This window comes from Suncus etruscus, chromosome 6 (assembly GCF_024139225.1).
Source record: "Suncus etruscus isolate mSunEtr1 chromosome 6, mSunEtr1.pri.cur, whole genome shotgun sequence".
Lineage (NCBI taxonomy): Eukaryota > Metazoa > Chordata > Mammalia > Eulipotyphla > Soricidae > Suncus > Suncus etruscus.
In genome coordinates, this window is record NC_064853.1 from 82,799,838 (window position 1) to 82,814,534 (window position 14,697).

General features: G+C 36.0%; 1 protein-coding gene across 1 annotated transcript in view; it reads left to right on the forward strand.

The window, feature by feature from the left end:
• NLGN1 (neuroligin 1) overlaps positions 1 to 14,697 on the forward strand; it is a 975,153-nt gene that overhangs the window by 785,659 nt on the left and 174,797 nt on the right. The gene's annotated exons all lie outside the window — the stretch shown is intronic.

The following is a 14,697-nucleotide window of genomic DNA, read 5'->3' on the forward strand; positions in this document are numbered from 1 at the left end:
CGGGTCTTCAGGGCCACGCCTGGTTAATCGGGCCTTGGGGGGAGGGGGTGAGAAATTCCTCCCTAGGCATCCAAAAACTACAGAGGCTCGGCTGGGCCCAGAACACTCCGAATGCCAGGATTTCTTGGTGTGTTTGCCTGGTATGTTGGGGGCTCTGGGCAGGACAGCTAGCCATAGGACCCCTGGGCTGACCACTTAGTCCAGGGGAACAAGATTCCCCCCACACCAGGCGGGTCTTCAGGGCCACGCCTGGTTAATCGGGCCCTGGGGGGAGGGGGTGAGAAATTCCTCCCTAGGCATCCAAAAACTACAGTACTTCATGTATTTCATGTATTCAGAATATTCCTTATTCTTATGTTATGTTTTTCGTATACAGAATGTTTATTTTGTATTCTCCCCTTTCCCACACCCCTACAAAGCTCTTTTTTACTCTTTAACTCTCTAACCCCTTCTTAAACATCACTAACCTAGTTTACTCTTTTTAACTTCAGTAGTGTAGAATCGTAATCACAGTCCAAAGCTGTGCATTGTGTGTGACAACCCCAAACTGTTTCAAGATACATAAAATGGACACGTTTTTTTTAGAATATTTTGTGTTTTTTCTCTGACAGCTATAATTCTTACTAAATGTTGTCTTATACAGTGATGATTCTAACCACTTTTTATCTTCTCTTTTTGAGCTGTTTAACAAGGAATTTTGGTGGAAGAGTCCCCCAGTTTAATGCTTATGATTGAATCATGTCAATGGAATCATTGTAATTGTTCTTATGGCCCCCATATGTGCCAATAACACCATGTGGCATTGCTTCTTATTTGCATAGGCACAATAAAATGGGAAAATAGTATAAATACAAATAAAATCCTATCTAATAGAGATTGGAACACACAAACCTTGTAGTGCAAAGGGACCTTACACCCTGAACATTGACATAACGACCTGGCACAGACCTCAGAAGAAAGGGCATATTCCATTCTCCCCTGAACCAGGAAAGCCATCCACGAAACATCCAGGCTGGTCTATAACATCACCTGGAAGCAATCCTCTACCACGGAAGACCTACACTGCTCAGACTTCGACCTGCTCAAAAGAGACTTCCCTTAACACTGAGAAGACTTAACAACAACAACAACCTGCTTACAGGACAGGGCTCCCTGCATTGCCCTTTGATTGTGAGGTGAAAGGAGAGGATGCTCCACGTCCTGACTTCAATGTAAGATATGCAGATTCCAGGATCTTTAATACAGAAACATGATACCAACAACAGAGACTGTGTGAAAAATAAAAGTGTGTTGGCACTACAGACAATGTATTGGATTGGACCATCTAGCTTGCTTGGAGCCTAGACTTGGTCTTGTGCCAGGAAACTTCAGGGGTCTGGTCTCTTTGTACTTAGGCCAAGGTTATTTCTTTCCATGTCCCTCATATTTTGGTGGGCCTATGCAAACAACAATTGCCACTCTAACACCATTCTTACTGTGCTCCTTTGACTCTAATCCTTAAAAAGAACTCACTTAAAATTTGAGGTTAACTTAAGCTAATATGCATGTATATGGAAATGTAAGAAAATACTATGCCTGTAATGTTTAAGGAGTTACATAAGTTTTATGGCTTTAGATTGCCTTGTGTACTGTTAAGAAATATTATAATGTGTTACAATCTGGGGACTTGAGGGACAAAGTAATTGTACATGGATTCTGTCTTATTTATCTTAATGTTCTTTGGCTGAAATTTCAAAGTTAAGATATCAGCAAGGGGACTTCTGAGAATTATGTTATGGGTGATTGTCCTTCCACTGTAACTTTACCTTGTCCTCTTACTTTGCACCCTTGTTCTCATAATTAAAAATAAAAATTAAAAAAAAAAAGAAAGAGTCTAATAAATAAAAGATAATGGGAGTAGAAAAATGAATTGCAATTGTTCCCATTGAAATTATAGCATATTTATAGTAAGAATGTCACCTGAATAGAACCTCAACATATAAAAATAGAAAAAGAAATAGTATACAAATGGTGGGAGAGATTACCATATCTTAATTGTACAATGGCTATCTTTAAATACTATACTTTTAAATAGTGGCAAAAAGCACTTCTAAAGTTTATGGCAAAAGTTCAGATGTCCACCCTTGGAAGAGGCTTTTGTGGTCATCATTATTATCTGTGACAAATATATTGCTTAGTGAGCCCTCCTTTGTTGATATGCAATTAAAAAGGCACTTGGGGCTGGAGGGTACTACAGGTTAGGCTCTTGCCTTGGTTCAATCTCCAGCATCGAATATGGTCTCCCAAGTACTGTTAGGAGTAATTCTTTTTTAAAATTATTTATTGATATTAATATTAGTATTAGCCACAACTTGGTGGTGCTCAAGGGCTACTTCTGGCTGTGCACTTAGGAGTTACTCTTGGCAGTCTTGGGGAACCATATGGGATTCAGAGGATAAATCCTAGGTTAGCCTCATGCAGGGCAATGTCCTACCTTTGTGCTATTACTCCAAACTGTCTTTATTAAATTTTTTTATTTTATTAAAAAACTAGGATTCACAAAATTATTAATAGTAGAATTTTAGGCATTTAAATTTCAACAGCAAGCTCACCTAATATCAACTCTACTCAACAGAGCTTTTAAAACAAGGTCATTCCCTGCCGTCTGCAACTTCACCCATTGCCTGCCACTTTGGCAGGCACATTATAAAGTGCAGTGGTAGTTCTCATATTTACACTGTTGTTGGGTCTGTGCTTTGGCTGTATAGCAATACCACTCTCCCACATTCCCAGTATAACTGAAGCCCAGATCCCTGTTTTCCCATTACTTTGCTTCTCATATTCTTTCTTCCCCCTTTGATTTTTCTTCCCTTTGCTTCTTCTCTCTGTGCTCTGGGGTCAAGTGTGATCTAGGCATCCTCTGTTTACTACCATGCATTCCACATACAAGTATTTTATATACACAGATAAGTGAGATCACCCTGTTTGTCTTTCTTCATCTGGTTTATTTCACTCAACAGGTTGCAACAAATCTCATGATTTCAGTATTCCTTAGAACTGCACTTCATTGTTTATATGTAAAACATCTTCATAATCTATTAATCTATGTTTGGACACCTAGGTTGATTTCATATCTTAGATATTGTAATCATCACTGCAATGAATAATGGAGCACATTTGACTTTTTGAATGAAAGCTTTTAATTCCTGATGATACATACACAAAAAGCGGATTTTCTGGATCATTGGCAGCTCAATTCTAAGTGTATTGTGAACTCTCCATACTGTTTTTCACAGGGTTTGAGCCAGAAAATGTTCTTGAATGCAGAGCCTGAATTTATACTTGGATATTATTGCATGTCCCCCAAAACAAAAAAATAACAATAATTTAAAAGTACACAGGTTTTCTTTTTTATCCTGGTTTAACTGTTAAACAAGCATGTGTAGATGAGAGGGGATAATCAGATATTAATTTTGTTATAAGATTTTAATATAATAACCATTCCTTAAAATTAGAGTAGAAATTAATAAGGATCTTCTTTTTAAAAGTAGAAGGATCTATTTGCTTTGACAAATTCTGTTTATAGTGTCAGAATATTTTCAAAATATTACAAATGTGGAAAGGTAGAATTAGTTTTCAATAAAATTATGGCTTGTCTTCAGATAACACAATCAACCTTTCAAAAGCAAACACCTCTTTGCAAGTGTAGTTGTTAGGAAATGAAAGTCTTATTCAAATGCTAAGTAGGAATTACTATAGGAATAGAAATTCCTCCTAGAGGAAAAAAAAGTCACAAAGAATAGCTTTTCAAATAGAACCAATTGCAAGTGCTACCAGGTTGTTGATTGGATGGTTTAGGTGGTGTTGAAAGCCCACCAGAGTGGGAAATTCAAGATAATGGTCAGCTAATATGCTTGAATGGTTCCTGATGTATCTGAGTGTGGAAAATTTAAAATCTATTACATTCATCAGGAGAAAATGGAGAAGGGAATGAAAGCCACTTCTGCCTTCATCAGCACAACTATGCTAATTTAATATTACCTTATGATGAAGAGGGACATGGAGAATCAAACTGGTTATGTGATTCACATGTGAAGTAAATGAAACAACTTTGTAGATACAGTGACAATTCTTTAAAAATCAATGTAGATTTGGGGCCGGAGAGATAGCAGACAAGTAGGGTATTTGCTAACCCAGGACTGACATTGGTTCACATCCCCTGCAACCCATATGATCTTCCATGCTTGCCAGGAGTGATTTCTGAGCACGGAGCCAGTAGTAACACCTGAACACTGCCAGGTGTGGCCCAAAAACCAAAAAAAAAAAAAAATTTTTTTTCAATGTAGATTTGATCAAGATAAAAAAAATCTCATATGACAACTAAAAATAAATGAGGTATAAGATGTACCTTCATGTCCTTTGTTCAGTTTGCAGCTATATTTATGATTTCAGAATAATTTTGGCATTTTAGGTTATTTGCATTAAATCCTGTGTGGGGCTAGAGAGATAGCACAGTGGTCGAGCATTTGCCTTGCAAGAAAAAGGATGGTGTTTCGAATCCCAGCATCCCATATGGTCCCTGAGCTTGCCGGGGGCGATTTCTGAGCATAGAGCCAGGAGTAGCTTCTGAGCTTTGCAGGGTGTGACTCCCCCTAAAAAAAAAAAAGAAAGAAAGAAATTTCTGTGTGTCACATTTGCAGAAATATTTCAAGTAAGTTTTAATTTTTAAAACCACTTTTATTGAGTAGCATGATTTATTTCCTGTTAATGATGTTTTCCATGCATATACATTTCAATAAAACTAGAAAGCTTGGTGGTGTCCATTTCAATAACATGGGCACATCATTAGAAAGCTTACTTCTTTCTTCCAGAGTCCCAGGTCCCATCTCAGCATTTTTCCACCCTATATTAAGTTCAGTTCTCTAGAACAAAATCTCCTGTTCCAATGGACATTGGCCATTTGTTATTTCTTTACTGTGTTTACATGCTATGTATCAGAGATTTTTGTTCTGGTTGTTATTGTTGAGGTGGTGACACACCTACAGACATATAAATGAGTGATTAAGCATAAAAAGAATACAGGAAAATAATTTCCTCCAAAATGTTGGACTAGAGAAAGAAAATATTAGAATGAGTAATAATTGCTATTAAATATTCAAAAATGCGTTAGAACACTTAAAGTAGTTAGATTTATTGATAAAGATTTGTTCTGAAGGAAAATATTTTTTCTCAAGTTATAAGTTCTCTGTTGAAAAATACAAGTAGCCATAAAAATCTTCTTTTGGAGAACTGGAGCAATAGTACAGTGGGTAGGGCATTTGCCTTAAACACAGGCAACCCAATAATATTCCATCCCCAGCATCATCCCATATGGTCCAACAGCACTACCAGGAATAATTTTGAGTGCAGAGCCAGGACTAACTCCTGAGCATCACAAGTGTGGCCCAAAACACAAAACAAAACAAAATATTTTCTTAATTTTTATAATTGGATTTTATTTTTAACAAGTAAACAATAGATAAATAAGCATTTAACACAAAAGGTGGATTATTATTACCAATGTAATTCTTCTAATAATTGCATAATTAATCATATATACAATTAAACCTTAATAAAGTAATAAAATCTTGAATTATAAGAAAATAAGTATTTGAAGCAGACCTTTTGTTATTTTGAATTGTTACAGTGCACTACTCTACATTTCATGAAACTATTACAATCTAAGATGATTACATATAAATTCCTCATCATTTTATATAGTTTAATACATGAATAAATGTATAGTTATATGTTTTAATATTTTGGGTTTTTTTGTTTTGTTTTGTTTTCGGCTACACCCGTTTGAGGATCAGGGGTTACTCCTGACTAAGTGCTCAGAAATTGCCCCTGGCTTGGGGGAACCATATGGGACTCCGGGTGATCAAACTGCAGTCCTTCCTTGGCTAGCGCTTGCAAGGCAGACACCTTACCTCTAGTGCCACCTCACCGGCCCCTTTTTTGTTGTTGTTGTTGTTGTTTTTTCTGGAATGTTTAATATTTTACTTATTTTCTCTGAAATGTCCATTGCAAGTTCATTTTTTACTTTTGGTTTTTGAGCCACACCCAGTGATGCTCAGTGGTTACTACTGGATATGTGTTCAGAAATCGCTTCTGGCTAGGGGGACCATATGGGATGCTGGGTATCCAACCAAGGTCCATCCTGGATCAGCCCCGTAAAAAGCAAACGCCCTACAATTGCGCTATTGCTCTGGCCCCTGCAAGTCCATTACTAACCTTCAGTAGGTATTTGTCCCTTTTTCCTCATTCTTCACTTTTATTCTACCTTACCTTTGAGTAACCATGGATTGACCTAATAGTTCAAAAATTAATTTGTTTTATTCAGTTTATTTGTTTATTTTTTGTAAAACATACCTGAGTGATATTTTTCAAATTTATCTTTCTTTATCTGACTTATTTAACTAAGTATGATATTATCTGAATATATCCATGATATCACCAATAGCAGAATTTCATCTATTTTATTTTATTTTGAGGTATATATTTTACATACATATGTATATATATATATATATACATATATATATATATATATAAAATTTTCTATTTTTAAAAAGGGAGAAAATCAATCTGCTTAGGAAAACTACAACTTTCTGAATTAGTAATTTTCTTCTCCCTTTCTTTTCTTTTTTTTTTTTTTTTGATTTTTGGCCACACCTGGTGATGCTCAGGGGTTACTCCTGGCTATGCGCTCAGAAGTTGCTCCTGGCTTGGGGGACCATATGGGAAGCCGGGGGATCGAACCGCGGTCCGTCCAAGGCTAGTGCAGGCAAGGCAGGCACCTTACCTCTAGCGCCACCGCCCGGCCCCTCTTCTCCCTTTCTTGGAGGCCATCTTTCTTTTCTTTTCTATCAAGAAATGTTTATAGGGCCCGGAGAGATAGCACAGCGGTGTTTGCCTTGCAAGCAGCCGATCCAGGACCAAAGGTGGTTGGTTCGAATCCCGGTGTTCCATATGGTCCCCCATGCCTGCCAGGAGCTATTTCTGAGCAGACAGTCAGGAGTAACCCCTGAGCACCACCGGGTGTGGCCCAAACCCCCCCCCCCAAAAAAAGAAATGTTTATAACATTATATAATATTGCAGAGGTAGTAACCAAAGAAGGGAGAGCATCAGGACAGAGAAGTTCATGGGAATAAAGTAATCTAGCCTAAGCTTTTCAAAAAATTGAGGACAGAAACAAAATAAGTGAAGATTGTAAAAACATCTTTTCTGACAAGCGTGTGTTTTACCATTACAACAATCCCATTTCTCCATTAGATTTCCTATTTCATGAGGCAAAGTTTAGAATTAAAGAGAGCAAGACAAAGTCCTAAAAAAATCTCCTGTACATTAGTTTTTATTATTGTAGTAGAGGCAATATAAAGACAAATAGTGTTTCATTTATGTTTATGGTGTACCAAAATTACTGTCCATTCACTATCACCAGAATGCACAAAATCCTCTACTACTTTCATAATATTCCTCTAGACCACTTCCTGCTGCCCTCTTCATGCCTATCTTGGGTAAATTGTTCTCTTTATTTAGAGTACATGAAGCTGCTGTCATTGGGCACATTCTATCCCTTTGTTTTGTGCTTTTGAATTTGAATTATTTAGGTTTTTAGTCCACAACTGGTGGTGCTCTGGTGTTACTCCTGACTATACTCAGTAATTACTCCTGGTGGAACTCAGGGAACTGTATTGGATGCAGGAGATCAAATTAAGATTCTATCTGCCATGCAAGTGCCCTACTATGTCTCTGGCCTCAGTTTTGTATTTTTTTAATATCCCACAGATACCAACTGTGGTATATACCACTAGTCTTATATGGAAGCCCCATCTGAAGTTTCTAATTTTCCAATTAGAAGAAACTTTTGGGAGATCCTATTGAGCTTCTGAGTAACAACTGAATTTCTTGGCATGCCATTTTATACCCTGTGATAGAACTGTAATTTAAGGCTACCCATCTCCACAACACTGTGATCAAAAAAGAATCTATTTACTCGAAACTTGCTGAGTTGTGAAGATAAGTATCTTTATTCTGCACGACTATTCCCAAATATAACATTCTCACTGAATTAGACCAATTAAATAACAGAACAAATATACCTGAGTTGTACAAAGTAAACAATAGTCTCAAAAGAAAAAACACACAAGAAACAATAATTGGAGACTTAGGATGTAGGTCATTGGTAAAGAATTTACCTCTCAAGATCTGAATTTGATGTCCAGAGCCATAGGAAAACTGAGAGAAAAGAATAACTCAAGATGGGTGCATGCAAGACAGCACCTTAGTCACTGTACTATCACTCTAGCCCCAGATTATATTAAATTTTAATATGTCAAATATAACATTTTATATTTTATAATATTCTAAATTACTGAAAGAAAAACATTGACTGATAAATAATCATTGACTCCCAATATGTTCCTAGGTATCAAGTTTGTGTAGTTCTAAACTACACTTTAAGTAAATAGTGAAATATAAGTAAAAATATAAGTAAAAGTAGGTAAATAGTGAAAGTGTGCATACAACTGAGTCATGGTATAAATACATACCAGGAAAATATATCTAATACACACTCATGTATTTGAGTAAACTATCTTGTACTGAAATATGATACTTATAATGTTCATTCCCTAGCTAATTTGAATGAAAATTACTATAGTATTTTAAGTTTATATAGCTAAGTCACATAACATAGATAAAAGAAAAAAACTGTACAAGAAATAAGAAAATAGCAGTTTTAAAGAATAAACAAAGGCATTTATAAAATTGAAAGATAAAATTCGAAACAATTCTGAGTGACTGGAAAATGAAAAACTATATTAAATATATGAGTAAACAAAAGATAAAGTGAAATATCATTACTCTACAAGATGAAATGGAATAGCCAGGTGTTATTCTAAGATAAACGAGAAAATGTTTCTGATATCCTATGTAGAAAAAAGAAAATAATAAATATCAAGTGTCTGAAGTATATAATATTAGTGATCCATGAGAAAAATAGAATAAAAATAAATATGTTGTGCCCTGCATATTTTCCCTCAAAAAATCCTAGTACATGTGTATAGAAATTGAAAAGATAAATGTAAGACAAGGGATATTTTCAGTGGTTAGAATTAGTGCTTTTCAGGTAGGATATCCTGATTTCTATCCACAGCATCAAAAAGGAGAGAGATCCAATTCACTGCAATATTACTTAAAACACTCAATAGCTGGAAATATTTTATGTACCTAAAAGCACATCAATTAATGAATTGTTGATGAATAAGATTCAGGGCACATTTTTGTCCCCCACCATGGTCTTATGTGGTCTTAGAAATGGTTTTCAGTAGTAAGGGATCAGGTAATGTCCTTGAACTGGGGATCTCTCTGGAGCTGAATCCAGTAGCAAGCAACAGGCCAAATTGAGGGGAGTTGGAAGAAAAAAAGGCCACATAAAATGAATCATCAGGAATGGTTGCTGTAGCTTCTTGCCAAGGCAAAAAATTGGGGGCTGAGAGGGTGTCCTTTTGCTTTGGGAGCCAGGGGGGCAGCTTACTGGGGCAAGGAGACTATCTCAGTTTCTGAGGAGTTAAGAACTGAGGATAAAGAGTGTTAAATAGGCTCTCATCTTCCTTGCTCCAACCCTCTCCCCCTCTTTCCCTCTCCCTCTCTCTTCTCTCTCTCTCTTCCTTTCCCTCTCTCTCTCTAAAAAGAAAAGAAAAGAGTGTTAAATAGGGAGAGATAATGGATCAGGATTGAGGGAGTAAGAGGATAAAATGCTGAATGGGAAGGGGAGGGATATTATATAAGAGGGGCTATATACAATATAGGCAGAAATTATTTACAATACAGATTAAGTAAAAATAGAGGAGTCCATTGCATTCACACTCATGCCCAATAATAGACATACATTCATAGGTTGTAGTTGGAGGCCTGACCTTTATGGGATGGATCAGAGTGCTAAAAATAAAAAAAAATAAAAGATCAATTAAATTTTTTTTAAAAAGTGGGGCCAGCACATTGGAGGGGAAATATTTTCTAATTTCTAAGTACTTCATCAATGGCAGGGGTGAAAATCGTTAAATGAAGCTTTTGGAATTGTATTGTTCATGGAATATTTTAGGATAACCATAAATTTTATGTCTATAGTACCAAAAAATATGATAGTGAGCAGTAAAAGAGGAGTGTACTTTATGTAGTATCATCCACAGTGTCTTGTATGCACTAATGTTTTAATAAGAAGGGTGGAGGTAAGGAAGAAGAGATACCAAGACATAAAATTAAATGGTGAATGTATTTGACTTAAATTCTAAACATAGGTGGGCATACCAGAATGTAAGGATTTAAATTAAGTTCTGTGGATAAAAGAGTATTGCTGTAGATAAATCAAGGACACCAGATAGTTTAATTTTTTTTTTTTTTTTGGTTTTTGGGCCATACTTGGTGATGCTCAGGAGTTACTCCTGGCTATGTTCTCAGAAATCACTTCTGGCTTGGGGTCCATATGGGAAGATGGGGATCAAACTGCAATCTGTCCTAGGTTAGTACGTGCAAGGCAGATGCCCCTTTGCTTGCGCCACAGTGCCAGCCCCAAATATTTTCATTCTTGACAACTTTCAGCCCCATGAGTATATCTTTGTGGGAAATGTAATATTTTTGACTTTTATTTTCCTTCCCTTACTTTTCCTGTTTCTTACTATAAGAAAATAGTGTACAGAAGAAAAAAAATATACAGGAACCTATGAAAATTCATATTACCAGAAATGTTTACTTTGGAATCATATCTCCTGGCAATAACCTTTATGTTGAGAAAAGGCTCAGGAAAATGAAGTATTTGTTTCTGATATGAATGTTTGAACTCTGAAATTAATAGCCATTTCAAAAACATAGTATTTATACTTTATAGAGAATTTGTACTTTATTTAATCTAGTGATAAGATCAGTCTACAAAATAGCTTATTCAATTCTTGGTAAGAATCATTGGTCTTATACAGACAAATAAAATGAAGTTTTTAAAACAGTAAATTGTTTTACTGAAGTCTTGAAAATAGATTTATGAAGAAAAGATTTTAAGTGATGTTAGAATCTAAATCTAGTATAAAGTAGCAAAAGACTATATTTGACCTTTAAGAAAATATGGAGCTACTTCATGGATGATTATTTGTCTAAGAATTTAGCGTTTTCTAAAATATGTTTTGAAAAATCAGTTTTCCATTTATAATGAAGCTAATTGTTCTATCACATCTTTTCTTAAATATATTAGGACCTAGAATCAATTATATAAAATTCTTATAGTCACCCATGTTAAGGCTTCCTCAACAAAATATTCTTTTAGAACTTTCTAATGATTAAGAACTGTCTCTTTTTGAATGTTACAATATATCTGAGAATTGTAGTGTATTTCAGCCATTTTAAACAACTAACAATGGGACCAGTGTGGTAACACAGCTGTAAGGTGTTTGCCTTGCACATGACTAAACAAGTATAGACCTGGTTCGTTTCCCGGTAATTTCTTTGTTGTTGTTGTTGTTGTTGTTGTTGTTGTTGTTGTTGTTGTTGTTGTTGGGTTACCCGACAGCGCTCAGGGGCAACTCCTGGCTCTAAGCTCAGAAATCGCTCCTGGCAGGTTCGGGGACCATATGGGATGCCGGGATTCAAACCACTGTCCTTTTGCATGCAAGGCAAACTCACTACCTCCATGCTATCTCTGCGGCTTATGGTCCCCTGATCCTGTCAGGAGCGATTTCTGAGAACAGATTCAGGTGTAACCCCTGAGCGCCAGCAGGTGTGACCCCCAAAACCAAAAATAAATAAAATAAAGCAACTAGCAACAGGGACAAAATGAGGGTATTGCAGGTAGGTCAATTCCCTTGCATAAAGCAGACTGTGATTCGATCTCCATCATCCAGTCTCCTGATCATCACTACAAATGATCACAAAACACAGAACCAGAGTAATCCTGAGCACTGCTGGATGTGTCTTCAAAACAAAGAGAAACTAACATTTGTAGAAACCTGTAATAGCACATACAAACTAGACAATTTATTTGAAATAATAGTAGATGTCAGGCAGTTTTAGAAATAATGATTTGGTGCTTGTATTCAATTTCCATAGAGATAATGGATTTGCAAATGTGTAATGTATCAGTTCTAATATTAGATTGATATTTATATAGCTAAGATAAATAGTAAAGTTTTTGAATGTGTCTCAGTAGTATATATTAAATTCACATTTGTGAAGTTCTTCACATGCATGAGGCTCACATGTCCTAGCCCATACAAGTGAATGTAAACCCCAGCAAAACTGAAAATAAAAAATAAGCCTATTAGCATAGTGTCTATCATATTGCTCATTTTTTTGTTGTTGTTTGTATGTTTTTTTGTCTTTGGGTCACACCCGGCAGCGCTCAGGGGCTACTCCTGGCTCTATGCTCAGAAATCAAACCCGGCAGGCTGGGGGACCTTATGGGATGCCGGGATTAGAACCACCTTCCTTCTGCATGCAAGGTATATGCCCTACCGCTGTGCTATCTCTCTGGCCCCATGTTACTCATTTTTAATAACTACTGCTTCTCATCGACTTCATCCCCCTCTTCAATTTCTTCGCAGTTAATTTTCTAATTATTTTTGTCAATAATTTTATCGGTTAAATCATGTAGTGCCTGTTTGCTTTTATATATACATATACATACATATATATACGTAGACAAATATATTCAACGCAACAGTGAATTTCTGCTCAGTATTTTTTGTGTATTATTTTTTTCTTTTTTGGGGGCTACACTTGGTAACGCTCAAGGGTTACTCCTGGCTATGCACGCAGAAATCTCGCTCCTGGCGTGGGGGGCCATATGAGACGCTGGGGATCGAAATTATGGGACGCCGGGGATAGATAGAACCCAGGCCTGTCCTGGGTCAGCCACGTGCAAGGCAAACACCCTACTGCTGTGCCAGCATTCCAGCCCCTTCTTTTCTTTTTTTTTTTTTAGTGCTTTTAGAATTAAGTGGAGATAGTTTTGTTGTTGTTGTTTGTTTGTTTTTATGAGAAACATGAGAGGACAGAGCAATATTCCAGCATGCAGGGCATTTGCCTTGAATTCAGACTACTAAGTTTAGGTCCTGGACATCCCAAGTTCCCAAGTCTGCCAGGAGAGATTTCTAAATGCAGAGCCAGGAGTAACCCCTGAGTATTACCGGGTGTAGTCCCAAAACAAAACGAAATAAAACAAAAAAGGAATTATGAAAGATAAAGAGAGAGCCCTTTGGAGGAAAAGAAAATAACTATATACCCACATTGGGATGCATAAAATTAAGAAGTTGGAATGATAATTTAAAAATAAATAAAATTTAAAAAATATTAGTGGCACAGTATTTAAAAAATCAAGTACCTTCTAATAATTGTAAACTAGTGCTATTATCTTTGGGTTTGTTATATCCTGCAAGAAAGTTTGTAAAATAAATAACTTCCCTTATCAAAAATTCTAAGTGTTTTTCCCGATATCCATTTGCAGTCTCTTACTGCGTGTGCATCTTTCTTGGGCAGCACTTTTTAGTTTGGATTTACCTAACTTCAAAGTTGCTATTATGTACTGCAAAATAGCCATTATAGCTTTTTAGAGTTCTATCTCCATTTTTATTCTTAAACGTACTTTATATGGACTCCATCCTCTTGTTTGTGAACATTTTATCCAGCCACCTAACATTTTATTTGATCTACAAGGTCAAAAGGTTTTCTCTTTTCCCTTTGATCATGTTTTTTCCCTCCATTTCTGACTATGACTCACTCCTTAAAGAAACTAACACTTTATGTATATTCTTTCATCTTTTTTCTGACTTGGTAAAACTTAGTTTCAGGGTTACTAAAAGTATCCGTTATTAATGTGCTGTACCTTATTGGAATATTTATCATAAGCAGAGGTGAAGCTATTTTGGGTATAGAAATAGTCTTTTCAGGTTACAGTTAGTGTTAGATTTCTAGGAAGAAACCCTTTGAAATTTAAATGAAGACTCATGTCTGATGATGCTCTAGCATTCCTATCTGAAGAGAAATCAGAACTATCCATAGATTTCTAAATAATATCTCTTTTAGTAATTGAAAAGGAAGACCAAGCAAAGCCTTTTTGTGAATCAATGGCTTAATATACATATGCAAAAACCTGAATCACTATTTTCATTGCATTTTGGAGAGTGCAGTATTTTTTCATTTTCAGTATAGTGTGCATTGAATTGTCATTTGTAAAAGCAAACATTGTGCCAGTTCATGCTTCCTCAGACTTGTTAAGCTTGAAACTACAGATGTTCACTTGGGTGGTTTCTCCTAAGTGAACATTTCCTTGATTTGTAGTTATTTAATTGTCTATCCCATTGGGTATTGTGCTACATTTCCTTGTAGATTTGTACTTTCATTTCCAGATCTCTTCCTCCCAAATGAACTGATCACAGTATTGAGTTAGGGTTCTTGCATTACTACATTGTCTGGATTTTATTTCTACCTTGTTGTTTTAAAGGATTGCTTACTTCCTATGAATTTGGCAGTCGTATGTTAAACACTATGACTATAGTTATTCAAATCTGGCATGGGAAAATGAGAAACTTAAGTCATGGATCCTGTGGTAAACAAATGTATCCTTTACTAATCTTTTCTAACATGTCTTTCCTTGGATTTAATGACATTAAAAACAAATTAGTATTGTC